The 18721-nt window shown below is 40.2% G+C and overlaps 1 protein-coding gene across 1 annotated transcript in view; it reads left to right on the top strand.

Annotated features, from left to right (window-relative positions):
* LOC145991541 (putative G-protein coupled receptor No18) overlaps window positions 1-18721 on the top strand; it is a 322406-nt gene that overhangs the window by 180072 nt on the left and 123613 nt on the right. Inside the window, exon 4 of the mRNA XM_083127567.1 lies at window positions 16653-16838. The gene's annotated coding sequence lies outside the window, so the exon portion shown is untranslated. The remainder of the gene's footprint in view (window positions 1-16652; window positions 16839-18721) is intronic.

Here is an 18721-nt window from a genome sequence, read left to right as displayed (position 1 = left end):
CGACATTGTGGGCACAATTCGGTAGTGGTCCTTATCTGTTTCAGCACGACAATGCCCCATGTCATACGGCAGGTGTGATCAACACGTGGTTCGAGGATATGGGTGTGCAAAAACTTGATTGGCCCGCCCAAAGTCCTGATCTCAACCTGAATGAGCATATTTGGGACGAGTTGGAGCGCCGGTTGAGAGCCAGGCCACACCCCCCAAAAAACACTAAAGAGTTGTTCGCCGCTTTGAAAGAGGAATGGAGCAGGATTCCCGTCGAAACCTATCGCAATTTGGTGGACAGTCTTCCTCAGAGGGTTGTGGCTGTACTTGCTGCGAAAGGTGGCCCCACACGATACTGACGGACGCCTGAAACCGGATTAAAGTACTCGTTCCAGGTGTCCGGTGACGAATGGCCAGATAGTGTATATTTGAACCATCCCTGAAACGAGAGAAAAACATTTTTTAACTGAAAGAAGATGCATTTCATTCATGTAGTTTTTTCGCACTGTGTGTTCCATACCACCAGAAATTTTTATTTTTTTATTCATTAAATATGAAATTAAAACTGAAGTTATTAATTAATTTGGATCACACTTATACGTCCATTTTTCCGTTTTTAGGTTCTTTTCTTGGTATTTTTAGGTCTTTTTTTGGCAATTTATAGGTCTTTAACTTCCGATCCCTAGTCATTAGGAATTGTAACTTTCCTTTCTTGTTACCTACTTGCAGCACTATCGTGGAGCGTCTGTTTACACTAACAGAAGTGACGGTGCTTCATCTTGAAATTTATACCGTATCGTACCCAAGGTATTGGGTAAGAAGTATAAAGTCTTAGCATAGGAGGTATCAGAGAAAGGAATGCTGAATAAGTAATCAGACAAAGGTAGGGTGATTGACTTGGAAGGCGTATGTGGGATGAGTGTTGGAATTGTCAGGAGGTGTGATAAGTTGGCGAGAATACGAGAGAGAGTAAGGTGTGCGGATTGTGAGAGAGAAGAAAAGTGGAGAACGATTATTGGACGATGGGGTGTGATTGGATCGATGTCTGACAGGGAGGTCAGACAGTGACATTTGAGAGGACAAGTGTAGGAACAATCTTCATCTATTTGTAAGGCAAGTAATATCCTTTTCTAAACCAATCCATATCGGTTCAGTCATGGAGAGTATAAGACCCATATCTAACCTAAGTTAATTTCTATCGCCATTCCTTTAAATGTAACCTCTTGCATTTATCACATTTAGCCCAAGCGAGTGATAACAATCTGAGAGATGAATGAGAAATAACTACATAACCACTTCAATCTAGAGGTTCTTGGTTCGATCCCAAACGCAGCATGGGAGTTGCGTTGATACATTTCCAAATTCCACATGTGTGTTATTTAGTATTGTAAAGGAGTTAATTTTTGGCTAAACTTAATCTTAAATGTCTTTCTTACTCGGAAAAACACCTTCACCAAATTTTAATACTAGTATGTTGAGCCTCAATAGGTCTCACCTTGGTGCAGATTTCAGGCTTTTCCTTCTGTCCCCCATTTGTGGTAACAGAACGTCAAACTACTGATGTTTTTGAAAATTTTCAATTTTTGGGGGCTTATAGAAAAAAAGTGGTCCCAGGCACCTCGTATGTTTAACCATTTTGGAACTTACGGCTAAGGTGTTTTGACCCCTTCATGTTTTTTGTGCCCCAGAGATGACAGACCATGAAAAATATCTATAGAATGTATTGTAGTTAGCATGGGAACTACTAATCTGGGTGCAAAGATGCCTAATGAACAAAATGAATGAGCATTTATTTCTGAAGAGAATTGTTTTTGAATCATCACATTTGGAATTATAGAACATAAGTTATGGCGATCTTCATAAAAGTCTGAAAACGCTAAAATCACCGCACGCAACTAATTAAAAATGGTCGCCAGATATAAACGCAAGCCTTAAACATAAATTCAGTGTCGATTTTGAACACTTGAAGGATATAGAAATAATTGGTTAATTTATTAATATTTTTCAAAATGTTGAAGCGACAAATTAATTCAAAATTGGTCGAAATTGTATGGAATATCAATATATATGTTTGAAATATGAGACAGGAATAATAAATCTAAAAAGGATTGATTTTTTCTGGCTGCCATTGTCAAATCGAAGAGTGTGCTCAAGTACTCTTTGTTCCGAAGATCGTCCGCAGATCCCGAGCACCCTATTGGCGTTATCGTATGTTACAAGAACACGTCACGGCAACATGAAACGTATAAGCACCTCCTTCAACCGGAATCGACTAGTGGAGACGAGCCAAGCTCTGCAAGCTGGAAGGAGAAAAATATGTAGTTTCGATAAAGACTGGGTTATATTGGCCAAGTTCCCATCTAAAGCTGAATTAATAGCCGTAACTTCCTCGGAACTCCAACAAACTCGAGGAAAGTCGGCTACAAGTAGGAGAACTGACCTAATATAAAACTTCCCACATGATAATGCCAGGCCTCACACCGCACAGTTAAAAAGAACTGGCAGAATGGAATGGAAAGTCATGTTGAAGTATCTCAAGTTTCTTCTCTTTCAGAAGCAGTTTACGTATTGAAGCTACTTGCACTTCCTTGCTTCTATAACGTCCCGATTGATGGTGTTGAATTTCTTCGTGGTATAACGCTGTAGATATAGGCTGGAAACGTGCTCTAACCATTGTTTCCATACTGAGAGATATTCAGCAAGAATAGTGGCATGAAAGCGAAAGGAGAAATTTTATGGAAAATCAGTTTATTATAAGATAATTTACTTTTGTACAAAGGAATTAAGCTATGAAGTCTTGTGTCAGTTTCTAAGAAATGACAAGAAAATCTGGGACGATAATTTGACGTGTGTTATCGTTTGTAAGATCTTTGAAGGTTGGTCTATTTTATCTCCGTCATCTTTCAGTCCACCTTAATTTAGATCAAGACGTAAGTAGCATCAAGATGGCATATTCGCCCCGTCCTTCCCAAATCGTGTGCTGAATTACTTTAGTATATATCCATGCAGGAGGAGCCCCTTTCGGGGTTAGTATGAACCTACGAGTCTGTCACGCAAACACAGCTTCGTTCCTGCTGCGTGCATCGTAGGTCGTGTATGTTAGTGGCTCACGTATGTAAAAAAATGCTCTGCATCTAGTAAGTCCTTCCATCGTCTAGCTAGAAAGCTTATTCAATTTTCAGGCTAGGATTTGTATATTTGAAGGCTCGGAACTCGGCCTGTCGCAAATGGTAGACCCGAGCAGAGACCATGGCCAACCAGAAATCAGGTTGATTCACCCTGTAACAACAAAATTGTCAAGTTTCATGATACAAATAAGATTGAAGTGTAAAGATAATTATCTACTATATTGTAATGCCCTGAGCATTACAATGCAATATAATTATTTATAATCTTGTTACATATATGATCCGTCACAGACAACGTTATTTAGAAGGAAGATCCATGGATTAAAGAAGTTCGGTTCCTGACTTCACATTGCCTCATAATTGACTACTGATGACGTCGCATTTCTAACTTGCTGGACCAAAACTGCCTGTTTACACTTGCCTGCTGACCGTGATCGAAAAAGAGAGTTGTCAAGATTGTAAGATGAAACAGACAGGGACCATTGTATAGTTTTGAGTTTTTGGTATTTTGTGAATAAACTGGAGCGAATTTTAATGGAAAATATTGTGTTTCGTGTTAGTTACACGCTAATTGGGATCGTAATTGTGGTTTTGTGATTATATTTACATGTACATTGTCTTTTCCAAGTGTTCCCAATTTTAAGTGAGTACGCGAAGGAAATGCATGTGGATAAGGTTTGATTGTATTTTCCTGTTATTTCCACACCTTGAGAAGGCTCAGAGTACCCTAGTTGAGTCCTTGTGCTTACTGCGCTAGAATGAGTGTAGTTTCCCATATCACAGTATGATGGGGAAATTTTCACGATTTGAATCCAGAATGTCTGGTTTCAAGGCGCACACTATCAATTTCTGGATCATAGAAAACCGAACCTAAAAATTAACACATTTTCAACATTCGAATTTGTATGAATAAGCTGACATTGTTTAGTGCATGTTTATTAAACTTGAAATCACACTTAAAATGATCTGTAGTATCAATTTTAGTATTATTCCCCAGTGAATAATTAAGGACACTGGCAACCATGAATATGTGAAGCATGGCTGCATATATAAAGGGGTAAATATGTTTTTTGGGGGCTCGTAGCATCGAAACGAGGATTCAACGAGCAAAAAGCTACAAATAATAGTTGTTTGTATGACCTCCGTGAAAGATGGTTGGTGTAGTTTTACTAGTTTTAGGCGACACTCTGTATACGTATGTGTTTTGTGTATGCATAAATAATTATGTTGAAAACGCAATCTGCGAAAGCAATTTATTCTTCTTGCTTATGAAGTTATAGCCTTGTGGTAATCAATAGTTGACCCCGCACCAAAACCCAATTTGGTATGAGCCTGTTGAAACCAGCCCTCGATAAACTCCTCCCCCCTCCATTTCTCCTTTCTCCATACTTCCCGCGCGTGGCCGTAATTTCAAAATGATCAACAAAGGATTTCTTGCACTTGCTTACATTTTAACAATGAAGTGTTGGCTAATTACCGCGCAGAGCAACGCTGTGAGAGGATTTCGAGGCCAGTTTTCGACTCCTTCGCAACTATACCTACAAGAAGAGTATATCGACAGTGTTGCCACAAGCTATATTTTGCTACTCGGTGCTGCTAAGAATTTTCTAAACATTTGCGTTAAGGTTTAAACCTTTCATGATGCTCGAACGTGCATTGACACTCATTCTTGCAGATGGTCACTAGCGGCGATGGGGTGTCAAAACTAGAGGGTCAAGGGCAGTTACTTTTTCTTGGTAGACAAGGCTTAGCATTAAAAGGCTATAGTGCGGGGGCAAAAAGTGGCAAAAATTGGGGAAGCAACTACCCCCTCGCCTCTCCTAATCGCCGTGATGGTCATCCTGATATTTCCGGATAAGTAAGAACGCCAGAAAATGATTTGATTTTTGTTGTAAGCGTCGCTTTTCTGCCACTTTCGGCTAATCGTGAAATGCGGATGAGTGATGATATGATGAAATTGATAAGTGACACAGACCTCTTTAGTCTATTAGCAAGCATTCACCGCGCATGGGCGAACAACTGACCGAGGTGACACTATGCAGCAAAGCCTATTGAAAAACAACTGCCCAGTCCGAGCAACACGGGCCTCTCGGATGGCGCAGTGGTAGCGTCGTTGCCTTGTAATCAAGGGGTCGTGGGTTCGATACCCGGTGGAGGCACATAGTGGTTCGGATCCCACTTTAAACTGTAGGTCCAGTCCCAATTAGCTTTACTGTGCATAAAGTGGACTTAAAACACCAACTCAATCAATCAAGTCCGAAAGGTTGCATTGATTACTGGGGGTTCGCTTCCAAGTGGCACATGTCGCTTGTTGCTTCGAACTGAAAGCTCACTAATTATATGACCTCTCTCTCTCTCTCTCTCTCTCTCTCTCTCTCTCTCTCTCCTCTTTTCTCTTTCTGCTTCTTTACATCTCTACTCTTTATATGCCTTCTTTTTAGTCTCTCTTTAGTTACCTCTCCCTCTGTCTTCATTTCATTCTTCATGTCATAAACATCGATTATGCAACAAATGCTAATATTTTCATTACTTAATTTTAGTACTTTGTAAGTCTTTGGGGAGGAGAGGTCCGCACCCCTGGACCCCCCTAAATACGTCATTCCTATCCTTCAAAGCCGTATGATCCAAATATAATTCTTGTCTTCCTATAAGTTCAGAGGAGATTATACAACAAATGCTATACGAGTATATTTTCATTATATTTAATTTTCGTACTTAATAAATCATTCTGGTGGGGGGCTCCGAACTCCCTAAATACTTCCTTCCTGTTCTTCAAAGCCGTATGATTCCAATATAATCCTTGTATTCCAATAAGTTCAGAGGAAATTATACAACAAAGGCTAAAATAATATATTTTTCATTATTTAATTTAATACGTGTTAAATCTTTCGGGGGGGGTCCGGACCCCCTGGACCTCCTCCTAAATACGTCCTTGGTCAGGGCGATTCAGATTTTCTCACTGACACACTAACGATGGGCTTTTGCCTCGCAAGTACATTGCCACGTTTCTGCCATAGATTGTTTCGGCTGCAAGCCGCAGTTTCGGACAGCGCCGTTGCCGTTACGTGTTCGTTATGTGCGTCGGCACACGTGTGATTTGTGACGATGGCTTTGATTCTGCGGATTTGATGGCCTTTACTGCGGATTGAAGCATCACCGGCTCATCTGTTGATTAGCTGTAATGTTTCCGGGACAGTGGCATGTTTGTTAACGTGTTTCCGACGCAGCGTGCCCATAACAGCCTTTACTGAGCCCACTAGTTAATTATATTACTCATAGATGGCACCTATGTGGATATATCTAAAAAAAAAAATGGGTAGTTAGCTTATTTTTTCAGCTCATGGGCAAAAATTTCAACTCAGCCAAAGTCACTCTATTAAACTTAAGTAGTACTTTATATTAGTCTGTCAGATAGGTGAAAAGTTGTAGCATTATTGACAGATGTACGTAATCTTCCACACCATGTAACGAACCTGAGAGTTTAAGATTTTATATTTATAAGAAGTTAAGATTTTTAAAATGTTTGTTATTTCAAATAATGTGCAAGTTGTCACAGATAATTATAGTTAGACTGATACAGTTGTAGTTGGAACTTTTATATATGTTTATAAATACGTCAAAATCTGTTCGTGTTGACGTCACTTTCTAATCTCAGCCGAGGAAGTGAACTAACCTGAATGTTTCTCACCTGACGACGGACTGAGTTTGGAAAAACAATGGAAGGTGAGGAATAATAAGAACTTGGAAACGGAGAGAATTGAAGATAGATTTTGGTTTTTCGAGTTTTCTTCTGGCCGATAAGTTGAAAGTAAACAATTAATTATGTTCTTTGACTTTCGCTTTATGTGAGGGAATATACCAACGTTAGTATTGAATGTTCTAGTGTTGTACTGGTAAGTGATTATGAAATATACGCGTTTATAAAACTGCGTTTTAACTTTGAAAACAGTGTTGTGTTTCTTTTCTACCCAGCAAGCCCTGTTGATTTGCAGATTCTCATGTTCCCGACTAAAGGAGTAGCGGACTAACTTTGTGATGACTGGTGTACAACCGGGGGACGTTGCATAGTTATTTTGGCACACCAACGCGGGGCTCGAGTGCATAGTTATTTTGGTACAATCGTGGGGCTTGAGTGCAAAGTTATTTTAGCAATTAAAACGTGATACCCGATTTAGTGCATACTGAAAGTGCTCGTGCATAGAATTCACGAAGGTGATAGTGAAAGTCCTTGGAATTCACGAAGGTAAAAGTGTGATAGTGAAGTGAAGGTATTAACTGGTAAGAGCCATAGACGGTGTAGTAGAATGGAGAAAGACGCGACAGGAATGAATCTGCGAAGCAGAGGAAGAACGACAATGGATGCAGAAACCAAGTTTGGATGCTGTGATGATCTTACCAATGACAGGGAATTCTTCCAGTGTTGCCAATGTTTGCAGAGGTTTCATAGTAGTTGTGATGGGCAGGAAGTAACGTTGGCATCAAATAAAGAGATGCGATGCACATCATGCTTGTCAGCACCAGAACCAGAACTGAGCGTTCCTACCAAACCCTCATTAGATCACTGGCTACTTGATTGGTTGATGAAAGATAAAGCAGAGCGAAAACAGAAAGAAAAGGAGGATGAAGAGCGTAGACAGAAGGATGAGGAGCGTAGACAGAAGGATGAGGAGCGGAGACAGAAGGAAAGAATAGAAGAGGAGAAACAGCGTAAGAAAGAGATGGCTCAGATAGAGAAAGTTCGAAAGAAGGAGATGATGGATTTTAAACTCATGGTTGAGTCTATAGAAGAAAAGAGAAGGAAAGAGAAAGAAGAGGAAGAGGAAAGGAGAAAGAAGGAAAAAGAAGAGGAAGAAGAAAAGAGAAGGAAAGAGAAAGAGGAGGAAGAGGAAAGGAGAAAAAAGGAAAAAGAAGAGGAAGAAGAAAAGAAAAGGAAAGAGAAAGAGGAGGAAGAGAGAAAGAGAAAAGAAGACTTAGATATTTTCCGTGCATTGATTGAAAACCAGGAAGAAAGGAGGATACAGGAAGATATAAAACTAAGGTCAGAGCTACAGGCTCTATTCTCTCAACATAAACTTGAACAGGTACAGAGCATCAGAGGAGAGATAGAAAAGCTTAGTAGTAAAGTCACTGAAAAGGTGGACGAAAGGGTAAAGGAAATTGTGGAAGAGCAGCTAGAGTTCTTAACAGTTCGGCAAGGACGGATAGAGAAGGAACAGGATCAATTGAAGAAGAATATGGAAACCTGCCTTGAAATTGTCCAGTCTGGAAGAGAATCTGAATGTGACCCTCCAGAGAGAGTTCAAGAATTAAAGAGTTCTGTAGAGTCTATTAATGTAGCACTAAAAACCTTTGGTGAACGAACAGAACTCATAGAAAATATAGTGCAAGAACAGAAAGTTGAAATAAAGGAAGCTGGAGAAAAGGTTAATTTTCTCCATGAGAAGGCTAAAAAGATGGAAGTATCTCTTCGCCAAGAAATTCAGGAACAGACAGGTACAATTATAAGTAGGGTCAGTGAACTGCAGGAAAAGATCCATAATTTACAGATTCGACCAGAAACCTCTTCCGATATAGTGCCTGATCCAATCCGAGGACTGAACCCAGAAGCTACTGCCTATGAACCTCCTGTTGTACTTCCAAACCCTTTCTTCCCCGGTAATACCACAACTTCTGATAGATGCAAGAGGCCTAGAGAAAAGGATAGTAATGACGGTTTTTCTCCTCGACGCAGAACAGAGTTTAAGATGCCCAGAATGGCTGATATCGCGAACATTCCGAAGTTTAAAGGCGATATCGAAGCTCAATCTGCCGAAAGATATCTGCGTGAATTAAATGTCAGTTTCGACTTAATGCAAGTGCCAGAGCACTATAGATTGGAATTATTACCTCGGGTTTTCACCGGCAAGGCTGAGCATTGGTTAGCTGGTAATATTGACAACTTTGTGAATTATGCTGATTTCTGCGCACGCTTTAAGGATGAATTTGCATCAGAAAAGGCAAAACAAAGACAACTAGCGGCTGTGAGGAACCGAAGGTATTCTCGCCTGGTCCACGACAACTTAGAAAGTTTTGCCTGGAGTGTCTACGCAGCGTACAGAAACCTAGCTGACAATTTTAATGAGAGCGAAGTTCTTAATTTGATCATTGGACAGTTGCCGTATCGCATTCGGAATCTTTGTCTGGCGCACGCTCCACGAAGTGTGGATGAATTGACACATTTCTTGAAGGACTTCGATATTTATGATGACCCTGATGCCTGGAAGAATAAAGAAGACTCTAAGAATAAAGATGCTGCAGGGAATAAAAGTTTTAAGATCCGGAATATCCAGATGGATTCAGAGAGTCGAGCAGGAAATTTCTCACGACCTCGAAGAATCAAGAGAGGATTAGGCAGGAGAGGTTTCAACCGAGATCAAAACCAAAGACAGAGAAATTTCTACAGACCTCGTCCAGAACAAGAGCTTAATTCTCCAGACAGATGGCGTTACGAAGAACGACGTAGCCGTAGTCCGCTCAGACGGTACTCACCACGACGTAGAGGTGACAATTGTGGTTCTTTCTCCCCAAGACATGACGTTGCCTCTGAGCAGGAAGAAGCAGTGGAGACTACTAGAGAGTTTCTGCACAACCAGCGATCCCAATCATGTCAAACAAACGTCGACCTTTTCTAAGTGTCTCCTCTTCGTTTAGGCAAGTGAACTCGACGGGACGTAAAATACAAGGATAATATGTAAATTCTTTTTGCTGACTGAAAATGTATCTTCAGACAGTCAAGTGAAAAAAAAAATCCATATGTGAAACTGGTGTACCTATTTTCCAGAAGACTCAAGAAGAGAGTGTTAGATGGTAGACAAGTAGAACTGGAAATCGGTGGTCTGAATTTTAGCACCAAAGGATTCATTTAAGAAGGTTTTGGTTCTGACTTCCTCTGGCGAATGCTTTTTATAAAAACTGCACCAGACAGAAATAAGTATTAAGAAAAAGGCAGTTGATGTGTTGTTTGTTACCACTCCTGTTCAAATGAAGGAGGATTTTCCAGATATATATTTAGTGCGGTACATCCGAAAGGTCCAAGATGAGGATAGAATCGGGATGTATAAATCCGTAGACCTCTCAGAGAAGGTTCATATAGTAAATATTTGGATTGATTCCTATAAGCAGGAGTTATTATATTGCTGGTGTGGAATTTAAAGGCATTATTCTAGAAGCACAGAAGCAAGAAGAGCGTTGAGTTTGAAGTGCTATGGAAAAATACTGATTCAGTTCATTGCTTATCGAAACCTATACAGTTTTCTACAAAGTCTTTCTGGAGAAGAAAATAAATATATGGAATCAATCATTGCCTGAATTCACTGCTTATTGGCTGATTAACTATCCTAGATTACATTCTGTTTTGGATACTGTAAACTACGTCCCTTCTGAGCTCTTGTCAAATGAAGAGAAGCCAAGATTGAGTCATTCAATTGTGCAGATAAACTCTATATTTTAATGTTCTTTATATACTCAAAATTTTTTCAGAATTTGTCAATTACAATTTCTTCAAAAATTTTCCCCAGACGAGGGGCAATTGTAACGAACCTGAGAGTTTAAGATTTTATATTTATAAGAAGTTAAGATTTTTAAAATGTTTGTTATTTCAAATAATGTGCAAGTTGTCACAGATAATTATAGTTAGACTGATACAGTTGTAGTTGGAACTTTTATATATGTTTATAAATACGTCAAAATCTGTTCGTGTTGACGTCACTTTCTAATCTCAGCCGAGGAAGTGAACTAACCTGAATGTTTCTCACCTGACGACGGACTGAGTTTGGAAAAACAATGGAAGGTGAGGAATAATAAGAACTTGGAAACGGAGAGAATTGAAGATAGATTTTGGTTTTTCGAGTTTTCTTCTGGCCGATAAGTTGAAAGTAAACAATTAATTATGTTCTTTGACTTTCGCTTTATGTGAGGGAATATACCAACGTTAGTATTGAATGTTCTAGTGTTGTACTGGTAAGTGATTATGAAATATACGCGTTTATAAAACTGCGTTTTAACTTTGAAAACAGTGTTGTGTTTCTTTTCTACCCAGCAAGCCCTGTTGATTTGCAGATTCTCATGTTCCCGACTAAAGGAGTAGCGGACTAACTTTGTGATGACTGGTGTCCAACCGGGGGACGTTGCAACCATTTATGTTGCAATATTAAATATTATTGAGGGCTAAAAGTAAGATTCGAAACGGGAGTTTATATTTATGGAAATATGTATAAATCTATTCAAACAGAAAACACGTGTCTATCTTGATTATATCGATATTAAACAGTAAGAATTTTTGGCACAAGATGAGATTGTCGGACATCAAGTCTCGATTTGTACAGGCGTCTGTCTCGTTCAGTCGTTAAGTCTCGAAGGATCTCTCATATTTCTTGTCATCCCGTTTCTGTTTTAAAAATAACCCGTTAATGCATCGAAATGGAAGCTGACTTGGTGACACACCGAATAAAAAGATCGATCTCCACATGCCCACATAACAACGTTCGGTGATATTCCGAGGTACACTCCTGGCAACACTGATATTTGAAACTGCGGCAAATGATCTGGAATAATCAAAGGCATCACAACAAAGCCTCGCTCTACTAGCTGAAACAAATTTTCGCGCTTTTTTTTTTTTCTGGCAGTGTTGCTCCGCATAAGACCTAGGTTCAGCGTCTGTCGGAAAATTTACTACCGTTAAAAATATGGGTATGCAGTGTTTCCATCTCGGCTGTTAATGGTAAATGTTATTGCACTGTTCATTGTTGCTAGACCATTGCTAGCTGCATATTAATCCTGGGGCTCTGATAATTATGTACTAAAAATAAAAAAGTTGTACTGCAACTATTAAAAAATTGATACCATGAAAAACATCCATTACAAGTATTTCCGTCCTGTATTTTTGTACACAAATTGCTCGACAAACCAACAAACGAATATCTCAAATACAATATATTACAGCCTAATGTTTTACTGCTGTATTTCCAACACACGATCCCCGTAACAGTAAGGATTAAAATAAATATGTTTCAAGTTTTCAAATATAAAATTTATCCTGTTACAGTGCTTTGTTTTGTTTTGCTTCGTATGAGGTACTGGTGCATATTTAAATTTGAAGAAATCTTTTGATGTACACTCAGTTTCCAAGGTGTCGGCCTTATTGCCCCCACTAAGAATCCTGGTAATAACTAAAATTTTATTGTACCCGGGTTTTTCTCGAAAACAGAAGACATATTTTTCTTTACCACGATCCCAACTGATGCTTCCACACTTTCCAGGGAAACCACTGTCGAGGCTTTTGGGCCAAACATTTATGGTGTATTTACAAATGACGAATAATGAGTATAAAATATGAAAATTTCATGAAGTATGAAAGTATATGTACCTGTAGTACATTGTTTTATTTTATGCACAGATAGGCTAATCCGGACTGGAGCCATAGTTTAAAGTGGGATCCGAGCCACTATGAGTTTCCACCGGGTATAAAAGCCGAGAACACTTCACTACAAGGCGACGAAGTTACCACTGTGCCATCGGGGAGACCCTACTTATGAGTAAAATGTATAAACGTATGTAAATGCACGTTCAAGGCGCCATGAAACACCCAACATAAAAAAAACCTCATCATCTGAGCCCTAAATGAAAGGAGGGATTATGACCACGCCACGCCGTCTCCCGGGAGTACGCCACTGATTACTGTGCTCTTTATGGACACCACATTCGCGTATTCCACCTTGGGTTATCAGCACGTCCACACGAATTGCAAACTTTCTCGCTAAAATCTAAATCCTGAAATTCAGAGTGGGTTCTTTTGTGATACAATATATGTATTTTCCAAATTTTTCAGGAATGCCGACGAAACAAATGGCCACCGGCTTCTAGGAAGCGATCACAAAACAAGTTCCATTAGAAGCAATTTTTAGCAAGAAGCAGTTATCGCCTGGAATCTGCCGCAAATTGTTTCCGAAACGAGCGTTTCCCAACCACGACACGATGAATGGTAGCCCCCCCCCCCCCCCCACAGACACACACTTTTTGAGGTGTCGAGATAATGTAACCGAAACTCTACAACAGGACATTACGCTGTCATTAATGAGAAGGAATTTAAGTTGGGTGGAATTAGACACAAGTTGCCTATCTCCGTGCTGGAGTGGTTAGCTTTAACACACTACGAAACCAGACATTGATGGGACCTTGATCAGACAGTGATGTATTATTGTGTTTGTCATCTCACTGTTTCGTCAATTTGTCATTCATCCTCATGGTCAATAGTTAGAGAAGCGACGTAAAACGACAATAAAAGAAAGAATACAAGGTGTATGTGATCCTATTTAGAAATTTGCACCGTGTACTTAGAAAGTATGTACAAATATCTCAGGATTTTTAAAGTTTTGTTGTAATATCTCACGTTTTAATTTCAACATGTGCATATCGAAAGAAAATATATTTCATAAGCTTTGACTCTTTTTCTGTCAGTGATTTCGGACGTTTTTAGTTGTTTAAATTCTATAACTCGACAATGACAAAATATCAAGGTCCAATCATTCTGGTTGTATTCACTTGAAACGACCCACTTGATGGGCTTGGTTTTGTTTGATTGATTTATTTGATTTGTTTCACTTCGCTTTTCTGCCACTTTTCGCTAATCACCAAGATGAAGATGATGATATAATGAAATTAATAAAAGGACTCACATTCAGGACACACCATGGCGTTCTCTCTCTCTCTCTCTCTTTCCCTCCCACCCCCTCTACCTCCCTTTCTCCCTCTCTCTCTCTCTCTCTCCCTCTTTCCCCTCTTTTTTCTCTCTTTCTATTTCTCTTTCCCTTTCTCTCTCTTTCTCTCCCTCTTTCTCTTTCTCTCTCTTTCTCTCTCTTTCTCTCTCTTTCTCTTTCTCTCTCTCTTTCTTTCTCTCTCTCCTTCTCTTTCTATCTCCCCCTTTCTCTCTATCTCTCTCTCTCTCTCTCTCTCTCTCTCTCTCTCTCTCTCTCTCTCCCCCCCCTATGTCTCTGACCTTGAAAGGGTAAGAATTCCAACATTGGAAGTGCCTGCTCGCTCCGAAGGCATGCGGACGGATTCCGCATTTTCTCCCACCGCTGCGAAACCCGAACAGGCTTGAAAAAGAAATGCCGTTCCATTCCACAGTACAGACGTCAGTCAGTCAGACTTTTGCAGATGTTCAAGAGACTTTGTATCCCGAGCGCTGTATCGCAAGAAGTTTCTCAGCCAAGATTTGCGAACCGAAAATCCAGCCTGGAGATTGATTTACGAGTTATATCCCCGCCATTCCAAGTTCCTCCGATTCCACTGATCAGCTTATTGGACACGGAGATCCATAAATCCCCGTCAAGGACGTCTGAGGACCCGAGCAGAAATCCCGCTCTGTGAACGTCCCAGGGGGAAAAAATCCTCTCAACACATCCAGAAAGGTTCCAGGAAATTTTTGCCATCCCTTCTAAACCCCTTGAGACTCCGTCTGTGGTGCGCAAGACTGTTGCGTTTCATGTTCAAAGGCTTGCTATCTAACGTGTAACCATGCAATTCAAATGCCCCGTTGCCGTTACCTTTCATCTTTCTTCCTTATTACATCTGTTGGGTTAATCGCGACTATGACGATTAGCACGTCGGAGCATAGTTTTGATGTTAGAATTACGGGCCTCTCCAATGCCGTAATTAATGATTAAGACGTCGCCTTGTAATGAAGGGATCCCGGGTTCGGTTTCCAGTAGAGGCATATTGTGATTCGGATCCAACTTTAAACTGTAAGTCCAGTCCCAATTATCCTTTCTGTGCATAAAATTTTGAACAAAAACTCAAGTAATTCAAGTTCTAAGTAAAACTAAAGAATAGGATATTACATCTAACCCAATAAAATAACTAGATCCAATCAGTCTCGATTAGCTTCCTGTGCATAAGATAGACTTAAAGACAAACTCAAGATGTTATAGTTGCAACCGTCTGGTCTCCTCTGTGCTCCAATCTACCTAGACTTTGGCCATCAGGGATCCAAATGCAGAATTAACGTATCAGTGCTAATGGATCCATATTTCATAGACCGACAAAGAGTTCTTACAAAATTAATATTTATTTCCAACACCGTGGTTTAACTTTAACAGTTTATGAAGGACAGACAGTTTGCAAGTCACTTTTGAGAGAGAAAGAGACAGAATATTCTCGGAAGGCATTCGCAAAATGAACTTTCTAATCCACTGGGGGTTTAAGTGGCAAATGAGTGGTACATGAAAATTTTCAAAGTTATTATTTCACATATTTCATGGCCCTTTCATTCCGACAGTGATAGAGTTGATCAATTTATATCTTAATTAAAAAATTGCTTTAACTCTATCTATGATCTTAAAAATTGTACATGAGCCAATGAACATTGTGATTTCATATCATAACATTGTGTATAAACAACCATATAATTTATGTACCACTTGTTCTACTGAGCACATGTAAGATTAGTAGAGGCACATAATTTTGGTAAATAAAAAAGCAAAATTTCGGTACAAAAACAAGTCAATTCTGGGTTCAAAAGCGGTAAATAAAATAAAATTTCGGTGTTATAGCGGTGAAAGGATGAAAAAGTGGTATATAAAAAGACATTTAGGTTTTAAAATTGCGAATATATTCCTAAATTTGATTTAAAAACTACACTTATTTCACAAAATTAACACTTCACTTCTAATAGCACATTTATGTAGTTATCAGAGTATTAATTTTATTTCTGTGTAAAGGAGTCCATTTTTGCTTCTCCAATATTGACAGCAGAATTAATTTTCCGTGAATTGCATAATTCACAGGATAATTCAGAATATTGTATATTGGGAGACCGAAAGAGGGGCAGTTACTTAATGCGAGGATGACCCCTCACTGAATCCCACTTCAGCGTCACCACTGTTGAAAATTCTAGGGTATTCGGAAAAGGGCAGGTCACAAACTGCTATTTTCTGTTGCTTTCATTTGTCACGCCGAATCAAAGAAAATATAAGTATAATTTTATATTAGGCAGGTGTAAAGAATATAAACAGTGACGATCCAACATGTATGCCATGTGTGTAATGTTTGCTACTAAAAGAATAAACAAAACTATCTGTCTATAAAATTGCATTTTTTTGACTTGAGTGCTTTTTCCCCGAGCAGCCTAGATAGAACCCAGACAGAATAGCCGCGTTAAGCAATGATAGTAATGACAATGCAAGTTTCTTTGACGAGCAACAGCCCAAAGTGAACTTGCAGCTCGGCGGAAGGTAAATGTGTGCCGCAGCCGCTTTCCTGACCCCTGGGGGCAAACGAGGCACACGGAAGTTGTAGAGCCGGTTGCGCCGCACAGGAAGCATAAAGCTGCTCCCATGCAAGAAAAGACAAAAACGGTTATCGTAAAAAAAACCACAAACTTCCTCGACTTTTGCGGCGCTTGGGATCGCACAGTCGAGTCGATAGTCGTGGAATTGGTTCAGTGATATTGTGGAGGGTTCCTCGCGGAATGGTTCTCATCCAGTGTTCCTTGTCTTTCAGGACGACGGGGCCGCGTTCTTGCGTCTTCGAGGAACAGTGAAGTGAAGTGCTTGTGTGGACGTCGTGTGCTCTTTCTGTGCCGCTGAGACATTTGTTCTGTGGGAGACTCTTTAGTGACAACATTCGCCATGCGTCAGAGCCACCGCTGTCCAGTGATGTTGTCTAGATACTGCTGAATGTATACAGGTATGTCCTCTTCTCTATCTTCACCTCTTTTATCCTGTGTTCTTTTATGCCGTGATGTGCTGTGCTTAATATCCCAAATCAGCTTCCGTGACTATTGGAACATGCTACGAACCTGAGGTTCTTGCATTTGTAGAGCTACACGTGTATTATTCTCTTTCTACCACTTTAGTCTATCGCGACGATGAGGATGAATGGTTAAGTAAAATTCATGATGTGCCACTAACATCCCTAGACCAGGATTCGAACCCGGCACCTTAGGGTGGCGAGGTAGTTAATTGCCCATATGATATAACATTTGCGGAAGGTATGAGTTTCATTCCCTTGCTTAGAAGCTTAAAAGAGTAAATCAAAATCAGATAATGTCATTTCCGGATTCAGGACCGCCAAAATGTATTCCGAAAATGCCTACTTTTGTTTCTGTAAAATTGTAGAGTAGCGTGATTTCGAGAGAAGGACAGGTCCCAGTAATCCAATACTTCACTACGCCAGTTACGATATTAGTAACACGCTAACATAACTAAATATATGAGACACGTATATGAGGAAAATTGTAATTGTGCCACTTCAGGATTCTCTTTACATTCATATACAATTCTGTTTATGCTGAGACAGGATTGAATTCTAGAAGATTGATGTGATATAGCTACATGGCTGAAACCTCTGTCATTTTCTCATCTCGTCCCTGATGCGTTGTATCCGCTTGTGAGGTATGTTGAGATAAAACTGTTGCCTTCTTAGACTGTCGGTTCTCATGTTGAGTTGTAGCGGAACCTGATGATTCTTGAGTAACTCCTTCCGCCTGATGCACTTGAAGGGTAGTGAAATATCAGTGACTAAGTGAGCGATGAAAAGGGAAAAAGATACAGTGACTGGTATGGTAAACTCCGTTGCCGTAGGTCGAAGAGTAAAATCTTCAGTGTGAAATTCATCTGCTAGTCTGGGTGTGTGTAGGAATAACTGGTCAGCAGGTTCTCGTCGCAGATTCCTCCAAATTCGGAAATTCTAAGTTTTTCTCTTTGGTGCGGTGAGTCCGCTGGTGAGTGTTGTCGAGCCAAAACTCTTGCCTCCTAAAGTAAGGTTAGCATTGTTCCGGCCTCTAATAGCATAAGAGCGCGGGTAGATTTCAAGAACGTGTTCGTCTGATTGGCTGTGTCGAGCGCGTGTTGTGACGCGTAGGGAAACCCGGCAAGTGACCAATCACGTCGCCTACTTCCCCCACTGACGCAACGGCGTAGATGGAAGATTGATTTAGTTTATTTTATTTAATTTTCTGCCACATTTTGGCTAATGCAGAGATAGGGATGGGTGAATGGACAATCACAAACATAGGAACGACACAACACGAGCCACACAGAGGATTGGGTGCAGGCACCAGAGCCTCGTTAGCCTGCAAGCAGCAGCTACCGGGGTGTACTACAGGGAAATGTGGTTGACCCAACGAGTTTCGGGATTTTTCTTATTTCCTAGAAGTGTGAGCTCCTCTGCGTTGTGGACCGATGAACGTGTTGCTTGAAATGACGACTCTTGGATCCTTCCTGCGTTCGCCGCAGGGACGAGCTTAGTCAACAAGATTATAATCATTTTCCTGTAAATTATAGCCAGGAGTGTCAAGAAGCGAAAGGAAGATAGATGTGGAAACTAGAACTGGTGTTTACTGATGACTACAGAGCTGAAGATACAATTAACGCAGAACAAAGCGCTAGCTAAGAAAAGACTTGAATACTATTGTCCTCATAGCGTCCCGTGTTGTGCCTCCGCTTGTGAAAGTGACATCTATGAATAACATCTCGTAAGGTCTGGCGTTCGAATTTCAATAACGAAGTCCTCGTTTCCTGTCTGCGTTTCTCGGGCATTGTTCGCGAACAGGACGCCAGTCCCTGTCA

Source organism: Lepisma saccharinum, chromosome 8 (assembly GCF_977018435.1).
Source record: "Lepisma saccharinum chromosome 8, izLepSacc3.1, whole genome shotgun sequence".
Lineage (NCBI taxonomy): Eukaryota > Metazoa > Arthropoda > Insecta > Zygentoma > Lepismatidae > Lepisma > Lepisma saccharinum.
Note: the sequence above shows the minus strand (reverse complement) of the source record. Positions and strands in the feature narration are given on the sequence as shown.